This window comes from Arachis hypogaea, chromosome 5, assembly GCF_003086295.3.
Source record: "Arachis hypogaea cultivar Tifrunner chromosome 5, arahy.Tifrunner.gnm2.J5K5, whole genome shotgun sequence".
Classification (NCBI taxonomy): Eukaryota; Viridiplantae; Streptophyta; class Magnoliopsida; order Fabales; family Fabaceae; genus Arachis; species Arachis hypogaea.
In genome coordinates this window covers 37,617,871-37,632,045 of record NC_092040.1, presented here as the reverse complement: position 1 = coordinate 37,632,045, position 14,175 = coordinate 37,617,871, and positions in this window count along the sequence as shown.

The following is a 14,175-nucleotide window of genomic DNA, read 5'->3' as shown; positions in this document are numbered from 1 at the left end:
ATAAAATCATATGTAGTTTGTCTTCATATAAAGTTAAGAGTTGAGATCCATTTTAAATAATAATTTAATTAAAAATATCAAATTATTTAATAATTTTCAACAAGTAACTTTATATAAAAATAACTATATAAAGTTGTATTAATTTAAAAATAAAAAATACTAAAAATAAAAACAAATATAAACACAAACCAAAGCTAGGCAGTGTTTCTCACTATTTTTTTATTAACACACTCAAAACTTAAAAAAAAATAAAGTGACAATTAATCTTTGAAAGAAAAAAACATCAATTACTTTTTTTATGATAGTAAATAGCGAAAATATATATCCTTTTATTAATAGATAATGCGAAACAAAATAAAATTGTTCATGTATTTATCTACATTTATATATTCTGTTGTTGCCACGTAAACATAGAAATGATATAGTTTTATATAGTAAAATATTCATTGTCTTTCAGATTTTTATATAATTTTTATCAATTGTTCTTTATTTATCAGGAATCCTACCAAAACCAAGGTTCTGAAAACCGAATCGGTTATCGAACCGCTCTAGCTACTAGTTCATAGGTTCAACCGGTTCGATCGTGGTTGAACCGAAAAAACCGTTTTATAAAAAAATAATAAATGAAATATAAATAAACACAAAAATATAATTATAGACTAATAATCTTTAAAATATTATCCAAATTAAAAGTATTACATCAACCACAATATTATAATCTCATCCAAATACAAACACAAAAGTCAATTAAGGAAAAAAATAAATAATCAATCACAAACCATTCAATTATTCACCATCTTCATATTACATGTCAAATTGTTGTATAGAGAATACTAACATTTTGATGTATTTAATTTGATTACTGCTAGTCTTCTGTTGCGTCATTAGTGTTGTTCATTCAGCAATAGAGAGTATGTAAAGGCAGGATTGGGTGAATTAGAGAGATGGTGTATTGAGGCCACTAATGAGGTGAGCACCAATCAACCATTTGAGATCATTCCTTCTATTCCATATTTATATCACAACCTGAATCTGTCATGCACAGTATATTGGCTGTTCAGCCTGGGAGAAACTGAAACATATTGAGCAAGCTGTAAGATTCCTAGTAAAAGTCAGTTTTACAGAATCTTGAATTCATATTCAAACAAACAAACGAAAAGAAAGTCAATATTGCTCATCTTCCATTCAATTCTTAATCATAGGTATTGCATCAGAAACCCAGAAAAACATTTAATGAAGTAACAAAAATAATTAATTAAGATCAACATCATGAACAATTTATATACTTAACAATTTATAAAATTAACAAATTATCAAAAGGTCAAGAGCAACATAACAACTTAACAATCTAAAATTTAAAAGTTAAGAACAGCACTAAAACATTAATTTATCAAATTAACAAGTTAGTAAGATCAATTAGAATTGAAAATCAAAATAACAAGAATAACTAAAGCTTTAAAATACAGCAAACTAACAAGAAAACAAGAACTTGAACAAAATACTAATCATTAAAAAACAAAAATAAAATAAAATAATAACTGAATAATTAATACAAGAAAGAACAAGTAAAGGAAAATAAATTACCTTAGGTTGGAGCATGTTCTGAAATTCGAACAGAATAGGGAGAGGGAGCTGGAGCTTTGAAATGCAATGGAGATGGTTGAACAGAAACAGAACGGTGGTTGAACGGTGGCTCTAACACGCGAGGAGAGGTCGAAACAGAGGGCTAAGCAGCTCGAACAGAAAGACAGGGGCTGGAGCGCGAGGAAACAGAGCTTGAAAAGCGGTAGAACCTCGGCGAGACAGCAGTGGAAGCTCGGCCTTCACACTTTACAGAGCTTCATAGCCTTCACACTTCATAGTTCAGTATCACTATATCAGATTATCAGTATATCAGACTTCAGTGACTTCAGCTCACAGAGCTTCATAGATTCAAACAATTATTAAATCATACTCATTAGGGAGACAGAGACAAGCAACAGTTATTCAATCAAACAATCATTGTAACGAGGGACAGAGACAAGGAGCAGAGTGACCAAGACGCCTTCAGTTCACACTTCAAAAAATTACCTGAAAGCTCGAAGACACCTTCAATAGAGCATGCAAGAGGGAGACAGATTGACAGAGACACCGAGTGACCAAGACAAGAAGCAGTGGTGGAGCACTTTTGAACCGAGTGACCAACTGAGCTAGGGACAACGGCGGCGTCGCTGCACGACGGATGCTTTGACATTTCCCAGGATGGCTGCGCGATGGAAGGGGAGGAAGCTTGCAATGGCTGCTGCGCGATGGAGGGAAAGGGAGCGAGCTCTGTCGCGACGGCGCCGGCACAAGACGGTGGCTGAAGTGCTGAATGGAGGTGAGGGACGGAGGTGAGGGACCATGAGATTGGGAGGATGGAGTTAGGGGTTAGGGCAAACTGGAGGCTAGATCTGGGATTCTGGGCATATGGAGTTACCGAGAGAGATTGAAATGACAGCGTTTGGACGTGCATTCAAAAAATCGGCCGGGTCACAATTCGGTTTGACCGATCGGTTCAACAGCCCAACTCCGGTTTTTTAAATTTGTGGTTTTGCTGTTTGTTCGAACCGTCTTTCTTCACGGTTCACGGTTCAACCGGTTCGACCGACCAACTCGAACCGATTTTTAGAACCTTAACCAAAACAGATAGAATTTCATTTCAAAAACTATTAAATAGATACGTCACCATAATTAATGTTATACATAAATATCATATTTAATACTATACATAAATATCATCTTTAAATTATATACGATGAATTGATAAAAATGTTGTAAAATAAATAAGAAAGATGCACTAAATATAAAATAAAAATGTATAAATAGAAGGCCCTAATATTAAAATTTCCCAATATCATTATCTCACTGACTCACTATAAGTAATATATATATATATACCACTTGTATCACTTGTATAGGAGTTTGTATGGGTAAAGGTTGACTCATTTGTTGTAAAGTTATCATATTTTGTCTATGAAGATAATGCAATCTTCGAACATGATGAATCCTTTTATTCTTAATGTTTTCTTTTAGGCTTTTTACGAATCTTACTGCTTTAATATTTTGTATCACTTGTATAGGCTGAGCTTGTATAGGAGTTTGTATGGGTAAAGGTTGACCCATTTGTTGTAAAGTTATCATGTTTTGTCTATGAAGATAATGCTATCTTCGAACATGATGAATCCTTTTATTCTTAATGTTTTCTTTTAGGCTTTTTACGGATCTTACTGCTTTAATATTTTTTGACAATATTCTAATCTTGATTATTTTTTTATTTGATTTTTCTATTTCTTGATTTAATTCAGAAGATTCAGCTATTATTTCTATGTATCTTCTTGCTAATGCTAATACTCTAATTTTCATATTTCTTCTAAGTAACTTTGAAGATTTAAGCCTTTTATGAAATATTGACATTATATATAAAGAAAATAAAATATTATAATAATAAAGAGATTTAAAGGATGAATAATGTTTATAGAAATGGACTTGTACTATTATTGCTTGCAAAGTTGATACAATTCTTGAAGATGATTACAAGTATTTGGAGAATATATGAAGTAAGAAGATATAAGAGTAGAGAGGTTTCTTGAACTTTCAAGTATTTGATGCCCTTGAAGGAGTGAGGCATTTGGTATTTATAGACCCCAAATAGTTATTATTTGGGTACTATTTGCCGACAGTACTATTTGCTTTTACTGTTTGTCGACATTTACTGTTTTGTCGACATTTACTGTTTGCCGACATTTACTATTTACTTTTTACCCCCTTTTTTTTTACAAAGATCATTTTTCTTTATGATTGGGCTTTTACATTGATTTCACATACAGTTCTTACTACATTTCAAATGGATCTTGAGAGTCTTGATAGTAATGAGCTGGGCTGGACTGGACTTCTTCGTCTTCTCCAAGAAGTACTGTTTGTATTGCTTGTAGAGAGCTTTGGATGTCTTCCTCTGAGGTTGTTGCCGCTAGGGCTGCCATAATTTGTCGTTTCTGTGCTAAGAATTGGGTCTCTTTTTTATAAGCTATTTGTTCATTGGTAGTGCTTGAGGCTATTATTGTTGGACACTTTTGTGATGTTGTTAACCATTGATCAATAGCTCTTTTACTCAGAAGATTTATGTCATATTGTTCCACCCCTTTATTTTTATTATTCTTACCAAGTATTGTATGCTTGAACATTCTTCATATGCTGCTGAATCATATTTCCAAGTCATAATCCAGCTTATTTCCATAGCTGCTATAAATGAAATGAATTTATACTCTTGCAAAAATGATGATTTGTTTTTAAAATATTCATATGCCATGCTGGCTTCTTTCGGGAAGAAGGTTTTTATTGGTCCAAAATTCTGGAACCATGATTGGAACCATTTGGGAAATTGTAATGATATCCCCTTCCTGAACCATATGAACCAAGAATGGGGACTTGGTGATAGGAATAAAATATGGTTCCATGCTTCTTGGTAATCATAATAGGTATAGTTTTGAGGTTCAAATTTCAAAGAGAAGCTTTTAGACTGATATGGGGGTAATTCCCACTCTTGTAGAGATAATATTTTCATGATTTTTATTTTTGAATAAACGAGCTGTTTGGTATTGGAGTCTCTATAGTGTGTTAATTCAATAGATCCGGTGTCTACTAATATTAATTCATAGAATTTTTGGATTTTTTGTGGGTTAATAGGAATGTAATGAAAAGTATTTGGAAAAATAGTCTTGTATATGATTTTTCTATCTTTTTTGAACCACTCTTTTTCAATGGTTAATATTTTAATAGGATTGGGTTTTTCATAGTAAGAAAACTGTTTTTTCAAGGGTTGAGTGTTATAGAGATCTGATGGTTGCAATAATGTGAATTTATTATTAGTAGTAATTAAAGAGCTCTTAGAAGGTGATGATGATGATGATGTTTTTACAACCTGTGACATAGTCATAGGTTTTAATGATAATGGTTTTGCTAGTACAGGAGTAATAGGTAATTTTGTTTCTTTTATTTGGTCAAAAAGTTGACCATAATCTTCAGTGGAGGCTGATTTTTGATCCATTCTTTCCCTGTAAAAATTCTCTAGTAAGAAAGTCAGGAAGTGAATTTAGTTCTCCTTTTATATGTTCAATAGTAAAATCGAAACATGATAGAATAGCTTGCCATCTTGCAAATATTTGTTTTGAAACAAAATTTTTTACATCATTTTCTAAAACATTTGGGGCTGCTTTACAATCAGTTCTTACTAAAAAGGTTTTATTAAATAAATCTTCTTGAAATTTTGAAACACATAATACTATGGCAAGTATTTCTTCTTTAACTGTTGGATAATTCTTTTGAGCTTGATTCCAAATTCCTGAATGATATTTTACTATTTGTTCTTTTGAGCTATTAGAAGGTATTTGTTTAAGAATTCCTGCATATCCTAATTCTGATGCATCTGTTTCTACAATTAATTTAGCTGATGGGTCTAGTATACTTATACAAGGTATTTCTTTTATTGTATTTTTTATCTTTATTATTATAAAAGTCATTTCTTTTGTCCATGGAGGTGGATTTTTTCTTAATCTCTTATAAAGAGGTTCGCATGTAACTCTGATTCCAGGTAAGAATTCTGCTACATAATTTAAACATCCCAAAAATCTTTGTAGTTATTTTTTGTCAGTTATTTCATTTGAAAATTTATCTGCAAATTTAATGGCTCTTTTAATAGGTACTATAGTTTCTTGATGAATTTCATATCCTAAAAACCTTACTTTAGTTGTAAAAATTTTTATTTTCTTTTCTGATAAAACTAATCCTTGTTTTTTTATAATATCTATAAATTTTTCTAGATGATATATATGCTGCTTTATTCCTTTTGAGTATACTAATACGTCATCAAGATATACTATAGTAAATTCTATATGCGGGTAAAATATATTATTCATTATTTCTTGGAATTCGTTTGGAGCATTTTTTAATCCTTGAGACATTACATTCCATTCATAATGTCCAAAAGGTACTATAAAAGCTGTTTTATATCTATCTTCCTCTATTACTGTAATTTGATAATATTCTGATTTTAAATCAAATTTTGAAAAGATATTTGCTTTATTTAATGTTTTAATTAAATCACTTTTATTTGGTAAGGGATACCTAATCCATTTTAATACCTTGTTTAGAGGTTTATAATTAATAACTAATCTTAGAGCACCTCTTTCTATTTCAGATGTTTTCATCACATAGAAGCCTGTACAGCTCCAGGGTGATTTTGAAGGCCTTATTAGTCTCTTATCCAGATATTCTTGTATTTCTTTTTTACAATATTCTAGATACTCTTTGTTCATATGTATTGGTTTTGCCTTTGTTGGTATATTTTTTTCATTAAACCCATCTTCATATGGTAAAGATATTTCATGCAATTTCCGATACTGAAAAGCTGTGAGGTTTAGACTACATAATTCTTTCTTAATTTTTTCTTCAATTGCTTTTATTTTATCTTGTATTTCTAGAGTTTGTAATTGTTCTTCTATTCTTTTATGTGTAACTTCCTGGTTCAAATAGTTAATTTGTCTTGTCTTTCTTTCTATAATATTAATTTGGAGTGGTAGGTGTTGTAAAATTTTTCTTTGGCTTAAACAATTAATTTGTTTTACTTCTGTTTCCATAACACTAACTTGTGTAGATAGGTGTTGTAACATATTGAGCTCATGTTGCTCTGGTCTAGTGAGAAATTCAAAATAAACAGGATGATTAGGAATTCATGTACAAGTTATTTCATCGATGTCTACATTAAAGGGATATAATAATAAAGTAAAAGGATTTCCTAATATAACTTGATGAGATATATTTCTTGCCAAAAAGAATGTAGTGGCAAAGCATACTTTATTTTTACAAATTTTTACTTTAGATAACTTATAGTCTATAGTTATTTTATCATTTTCTACCATTATGACTCTTTCTGTAGTTTTTTTATAATATCTTGTAGGTATTAATCCTTCTTGTATACAATTGACATCAGCTCCTAAATCTACCATAGCTATAAAATCAAATTTTTCTTCTCCCACTATTAAGGTTATCGTAGTGAACCACTTTTGACTTACTAATAAAGTTAGTATATTTATGTAATTTTCTGTATCCAAGTTAATATAATTCTCGCGAATTGTTATGTTACTAATCTCCTCTGTTTTTCTAACATTATTTTTCAAAGTTTGTTCTTGGATTTTTATTATATTTTCTCCTTCTATTTTTAGTAATCTATAGTCCATATTGATATTTTGTTGCTTTAATTCTGAAACTTCTCTTTTTAACTTTTTTATCTCTTCTTTGAGAGAATTAAGGGAAACTTCTTCTTATGGGTTTTTAAAACGATTATAAATTTCTTTTATTTCTATTAGTCTTATTTCTTGCTTTCTTTCTTCTTCTTTTTTAACTAATTCAGCTAATTGTCTTATGAACTCGTCTCTTAAAGGCGTATCTTCTAACTTGTCAATTATTTTGACTAGTGTAGAAGTTTGTTCTTTAGTCAAAACATTTACAGTTTTTTCACAATTTCTACAGTTACATAATCCTATTCCTAAACAATTATTCTTTTCATCTTTTTTACTATTTTCTTCTGAGCTTTCTTCTTCTGACATAAGGTCTAATTGTTATATAAAATAATCTTCAATTTCAGAAGAGTCCTCATAGATTGATTCTTCTTCTGATTCTGAGTTGATTAGTATAGCTGTTAGAGCGTGTTTAATTTCTTTATTTTCTATTTTATTTATCTTTTGTTCTGTTGTACACTTATTAGCATAATGTCCTTGTTTTTTACATTTCTAACATGTTACTTGTTATTTTTTATTAGAAGATTTGGGCTTTCTTTTAGGATTCTTATAGGCTTTTCTATAATGTTTCTGTTCATAATAAAGGGGTTTGTCTATATTATATTTAGGTTTTTTATAGAATTTTTTCTTTTTAATTTTATGCTGACCACTGTGTGCTTTTTCAGGAGTTATTCCATATTGATAGCAGAACGTACCAAGTTCTCTTTTTTCCGTGATACTCTCTTGTTTTATTTTCTGTTGTATCTTGGTATCTGTGCATACTTCTATTCCAGTTTGTACTATTATATTATGTAATTGTCCAAAAGTTAATGAGTTATAGGGAACCTGGGTCCCAAACTGTGTTTGTAGTTTCTGTAATACTTTTTCAGAGAATAATTTTAGTAAAGCTGCCACGAATCTTTATTTCCAGAAAGGGGCATGTGCATCATCTCTTATCATAACTTTTGACATAAAGACATCTTTATACCATCTATAATCAGACATGGTTGGACATCTTAAATTCATTAATTGAGTTCCTATTCTATCCTTAAAGGTACTTGGATCTCCTACAAAATTTTTAATAATGGTATATATTAATGTGGATGCAGCGTCTGGTGACTAATCTTCTTGTTTAATACTATTAATAATTAATTCTTTTTCTTGGATGCTGAGAAAATTATCCCACCAACCTTTTAATTGTCCTGTAAATCCTTGGGTTATCATAATTGCCGCTTCTTTGTCAGAAGCTTTTCTCATCTTATAGGCAGTTGCAGCTATAGTCATATTACACATTTGATCTAAAATGGCATGTTCACTTAATCCATCTATATTCCATTCTACTAAGTCTGATCCTGAGAAACTATTTTGTACTAATTGTGTTCGCTCTTCTAAGCCTACATTTACTGGTGATGGTCTAGAATAATAATTTCTTGTTTTAGGATAATCTCTTTTATGGGATATTTTATTTAGTTCTAATTCTTCTTTCTTTTGCAATGTATTAATTGTTAATTTTCCTAGACTAATACTTCTAAGTTTTTCTTTTAGTTCTTCAACTTCTGCTTCTACTTTAGATTTTAAGCTAACATTATCTAAACTTTGTAACTTATATATAGGTTTTTCTATGGATTTTTCTATCTTAATGACCTTTTCCATATTTTTCATTCTTCCTAATTGATTTTTCATTATATCTAACATGGTATTAGTAAAGTTTAATTGTTGATGTAGTTTCTTAATATCTCTTTTTTCTATATTTCCTTCTGCATTGCTATCTTTATAGGGTGTTGCTTCAACTTCTAGGTCTTTTCCAATTGGTATTTTGGTAGTTTCCTTAGGAGGATATTCAGATTCTATTACTGATCCTGAGCTTGTTTTCCAAACAACAGTTGATTTTGTTAAATGATATAATTTCTTATCATTTTTAGAGTAATAATTAACATCCCAATCATTAAGAATTCCTGATAATGTTAAAACTATTAGTCATAGAAATTCTATAGATAACTCATCAATAGGAAATATGGATAATATTATAGGAATTGACAACAGAAGGCCACATATAGCCACTGCTGTATACAAATCACCTTCATAATTTAATCCAATGGAATCACAAATTTTATCAGTAATTATTAAGGAATAATCATTTGAAATTGATAAAGAATGGATAAGACAAGATTTTAATGCTGATTATAATAAACCACTAAGAGATTGGTATTTTACCAACCATTCAGAAAATGAAGTTATTAGAATAAGAGAATTGTTGTGTCCTCAACTTATACCCTTATTTATACATGTGTAATATTAACTTTTCAAATTTTGGAAAACTTGCACCGTCTTCTATTCAATGTTTATACCGCCCAAAAACCATTTGATTGGAGGGACAAAGTCATGCTGAGTAGATACTTAATAGACATCCATATTGTAACATTCCCCCTTGGATGTCTATTAGGAATATGCCTCATTAAAACCTTACTAAAGAAAAAGCTAGTGGAAAAAAAAAACTTAAATGAAGGAAAAAGAGTACAATATTCTTTGTGACGGGGACTGCTTCATTAAAAACCTTGTCAAGAAAAATCCAATGAAAAAAAACCTAACCAAGAAAAAAAGAGTACAGTCTCCCCCTCTTGTCGACGTCATTTAATATCTCAAAATCGCGCATCCCAATCTGATGTACCAATTTTTCAAATGAGGATTTTGGAAGTGACTTTGTAAATAAGTCTGCTAGATTATCGCTTGAGCGGATCTGTTGGATATCAATTATTCCTTGATTTTGAAGGTCAGTGAAGAGGAACTTGGGAGAAATATACTTTATTCTATCACTTTTGATGTAACCACCCTTAAGTTGAGCAATGCATGCTGTATTATCTTCAAATAGGACAGTTGGAACTATCTTATGTCAATTAGTCCACATGATGACAGAGTATATTAGATTAAACTCTTGAGCCAAAAACACTTGCGACTTGCTTCATGTATCGCTAGTATTTCAGCATGATTAAAGGAAGTTGATGCTATCGTCTGTTTCATGGACTTTCATGATATAGCAGTACCACCATATGTGAACAGGTATCCTGTTTGAGATCTCCCTTTGTGTGGATCAAACAAATATCCTGCATCTACATAGCCAATTAGCTAGTTATGATTTAGATCCATATGGATAGAACAATCCCATATCAACCGTTCCATGAAGATATCGAAAGATTTGTTTTATTCCATTCCAATATCTTCTGGTTGGAGAAAAATTATACCTTGCTAATAAATTCACAGCAAATGATATATCAGGTCATGTATTATTAGCAAGATACATTAACGCTCAATGACACTAAGATATGGTACTTCAGAACCAATGATATCTTCATTTTCTTCCTTAGGACGGAATTGATCTTTTTCCACATCCAAAGATCTTACGATCATTGGGGTACTTAATGGATGTGACTTATCCATATAAAATCTCTTCAAGATCTTTTTTGTGTATGTTGTTTGATGAATAAAGATCCCATTTTTTGTATGCTCGATCTGCAGGCCGTGACAAAATTTAGTCTTTCTAAGATCTTTCATCTCAAACTCTTCTTTTAGAGTTTTTATAATTGTTGGAATCTCTTCAGGAGTTTCAATGATATTTAAATCATCAACGTACACAACAATTATAATAAATTCAGATGCAGATTTCTTTATGAAAACACATGGGCAAATATCATCATTCTTAAATCCGTTTTTATCTAGATACTCAGTAAGACGATTATACCACATTCATCCAGATTGCTTTAGACCATATAAAGATCTTTGCAATTTGACTGAGTATAACCTCCTATTAATATTCATTGGATAATTTAGATATCTTTAATTCTTCATGGACTTTCATATTGATATCACGATCTAATGATCTATATAAGTAGGCTGTTGCCACATCCATTAGATGCATATATAGTTTATGATATGCGGATAAACTGACCAAATAATGCAATGTTATTACATCCACTGCAGGAAAATATGTTTCTTCATAATCTATACCGGACCTTTGTAAAAAACCTTGTGCCACAAGTCAAGCTTTGTAGCGTACAACTTCATTTTTCTCATTTTATTTTCTCACAAATATCCCAACAGATTTTACATCTTCTGGTATATGGACTACAGGTCCAAAGACTTCACGTTTTGCAAGTGAGTCTAACTCAGCCTTTACAGCTTCTTCCCATTTTGGCCATTTTTTATTGTTCTTGTCTCAAGATCCTTACTTTCATGCATGATATTTAATGCCACGTTATATACAAATATTTCATTAAAAATTGTCTTATTTCGGTCCCATTTTACTCCTGTAAAGCATAATTTATCAAGATTTCGTCATTTTTACAATTTTCAGGTACTTGAACGTCTTCTGACGTCAAAATTATATTAGGATTTTAGACAACTGCATGTGTCTTTACTATATCTTTTTTAATAGGAATAGTATTTACCTCTTTCATTTTTTGAGGATTTTTGTCTTTAGAACCAACCGGTTTACCACGCTTCTGGCGTGAATTTGTTTCAGTGGGCACTTGTCCTACTGGGACATCAATTCGAATTGGGAAATTTTTCGTTGGTATATAAGATTTGGTTATCCTCTTTGTATCAGAAAATGCATCAGGCAATTCATTTGCTATTCTTTGCAAATGTATAATCTTTTGAACTTCTAGTTCACATTGCCTAATCGAGGATCTAAATACATCAATGATGATGCATTCCAATTAAGTTCCTTTTTAGGAAGCTTATTCTCTCCCCCTAATGTTAGAAATTTTGATTCATCAAAATGACAATTTGCAAATCGGACTTTAAATACATCTCCATTTTGTATTTCAAGATACCTCACTATATAGGGAGAATCATATCCAACATATATCCCCAATCTTCTTTGGGATCCCATTTTGGTGCAAGAAGGTGGTGCAATTGGAATATATATCGCATATCTGAATATTCTTAAATAGGAAACATTTGACTGCTAGGCAAAAGCTAATTGCATAGGAGAAAACTGATGGTAACTTATTGGTCGAATAAGTGTTGCGCCATGTAAAATAGCATGCCCCCAAGCCGAGGTTGAGAGATTTGTTCTTATAAATAAGGGTCTAGCAATTAATTGGAGGAGTTTAATAAGTGATTCTACTTACCCATTTTGTGTGTGAACATGAGTTACTGGATGTTCAACGCTTATTCCGTTAGCCATACAATAAGCATCAAAAGCTTGGGAAGTAAATTCATCAGCATTATCAAGACGAATTGCTTTGATTGGATTTTTTAGAAACTGTGCTTTTAATCAAATAATTTGAGCAAGTAATCTCGCAAATTCCAGGTTGCGAGAAGACAATAAGCACATATGTGACCATCTCGAAGATGTGTCTATTATGACTATAATATATCTAAAAGATCCACATGGTGGATAAATAGGTCCACATATATCGCCTTGAATCCTTTCTAGGAATTCAGGGAACTCAAATCCAATCTTTACTAGTGGTGACCTTAAAATTAGCTTTCCTTGAGAACTTGCAGCACAATAAAATTCACTAAATTTAAGAATCTTCTTATTCTTTAGTGAATGTCCATGGGAGTTTTCAATAATTCTTCGCATCATGGTTATTCCCGGATGACCCGATTGATCATGCCAAGTTATGAATTCATTTGGGCTAGTAAACTTCTGGTTTACAATGGTATGTGATTCAATTGCACTAATTCTAGTATAATACAACCCGCATAAGAGTGAGGGTAACGTCTCTAATATGACATTTTTATTTAAATCATGAGTTGTGATACATAAGTACTCATGATTTTTCTCATTCATTGTTTTAATATGATATCCATTTCGACGAATATCTTTGAAACTCAATAAGTTTCTTAAAGACTTACTAGACAATAATGCATTATTTATTATGAATTTTGTTCCTCCAAAAAACAAAATTATAGCTCTAAGCCAATAATAGTATTAACATATTCTTCTTTTGGTACAAGATGAGTAAAATATATATTACTTTTGAGAATAGTATGCGAACTTGCACTATCCGCAAGACAAATATTTTCTTTATATGTCTTTGCCATTTTTTTCAAAGACAAATAATAATAATAATAATAATAATAATAATAATAATAATAATAATAATAATAATAATAATAATAATAATAATAATAATAATAATAATAATAATAATAATAATAATAATAATAATAAAATGAGTAGAAGTATATGCGCAGAAATACTGTACATAATATCATATACTAAAAATTTTATTATTATTTTAGAACTTGGCATATTTAGTAATTTAAAATTCATAAATATTTTGTTAAACATTATTTATATACATCATACTTGAAATTCAGATGCATAGAAAATAAAACTTAACAATAAGTTTCTTACATTATTTATTTACATGAATACTTAACAATCCCACATATTAAACTACTCCATCATTGATCAAATGATCAATATTTCCTTTCGGATCCTCAAAGAAATTAGATATATCATAATGAGTGGTAAAATTTTTAGTATTATTTGAAACGAAATTTGTCTCATTTCCTTTGTCGTCATTTTTCAAAGATGCTTGATAAAGATCGACTAAGTGCCTTGGGGTACGACCACAATGGAAATATTTATCCTCTGTTGATTTATTTTGCCTAGTGTTTCTTTCTTTATCCCAATTCTGATGAGATACTTTCTTGTGAACATAATTCTTTTTCCTTCCATAATTTTTCTTGTTACTAAAATTTTGTCATTTACCTATTCTGAGGTAATGATTTGCCGTATTTGTTTCAGGAAATAGGGCGACGCCAGTTGGGCGTGCTTCATGATTTTTTAAGAGCAACTCATTGTTGCATTCAGTCAGCAACAAGAAGGCAAGAAATTAACTCAAAATATTTTTTAAATCATTTTTCT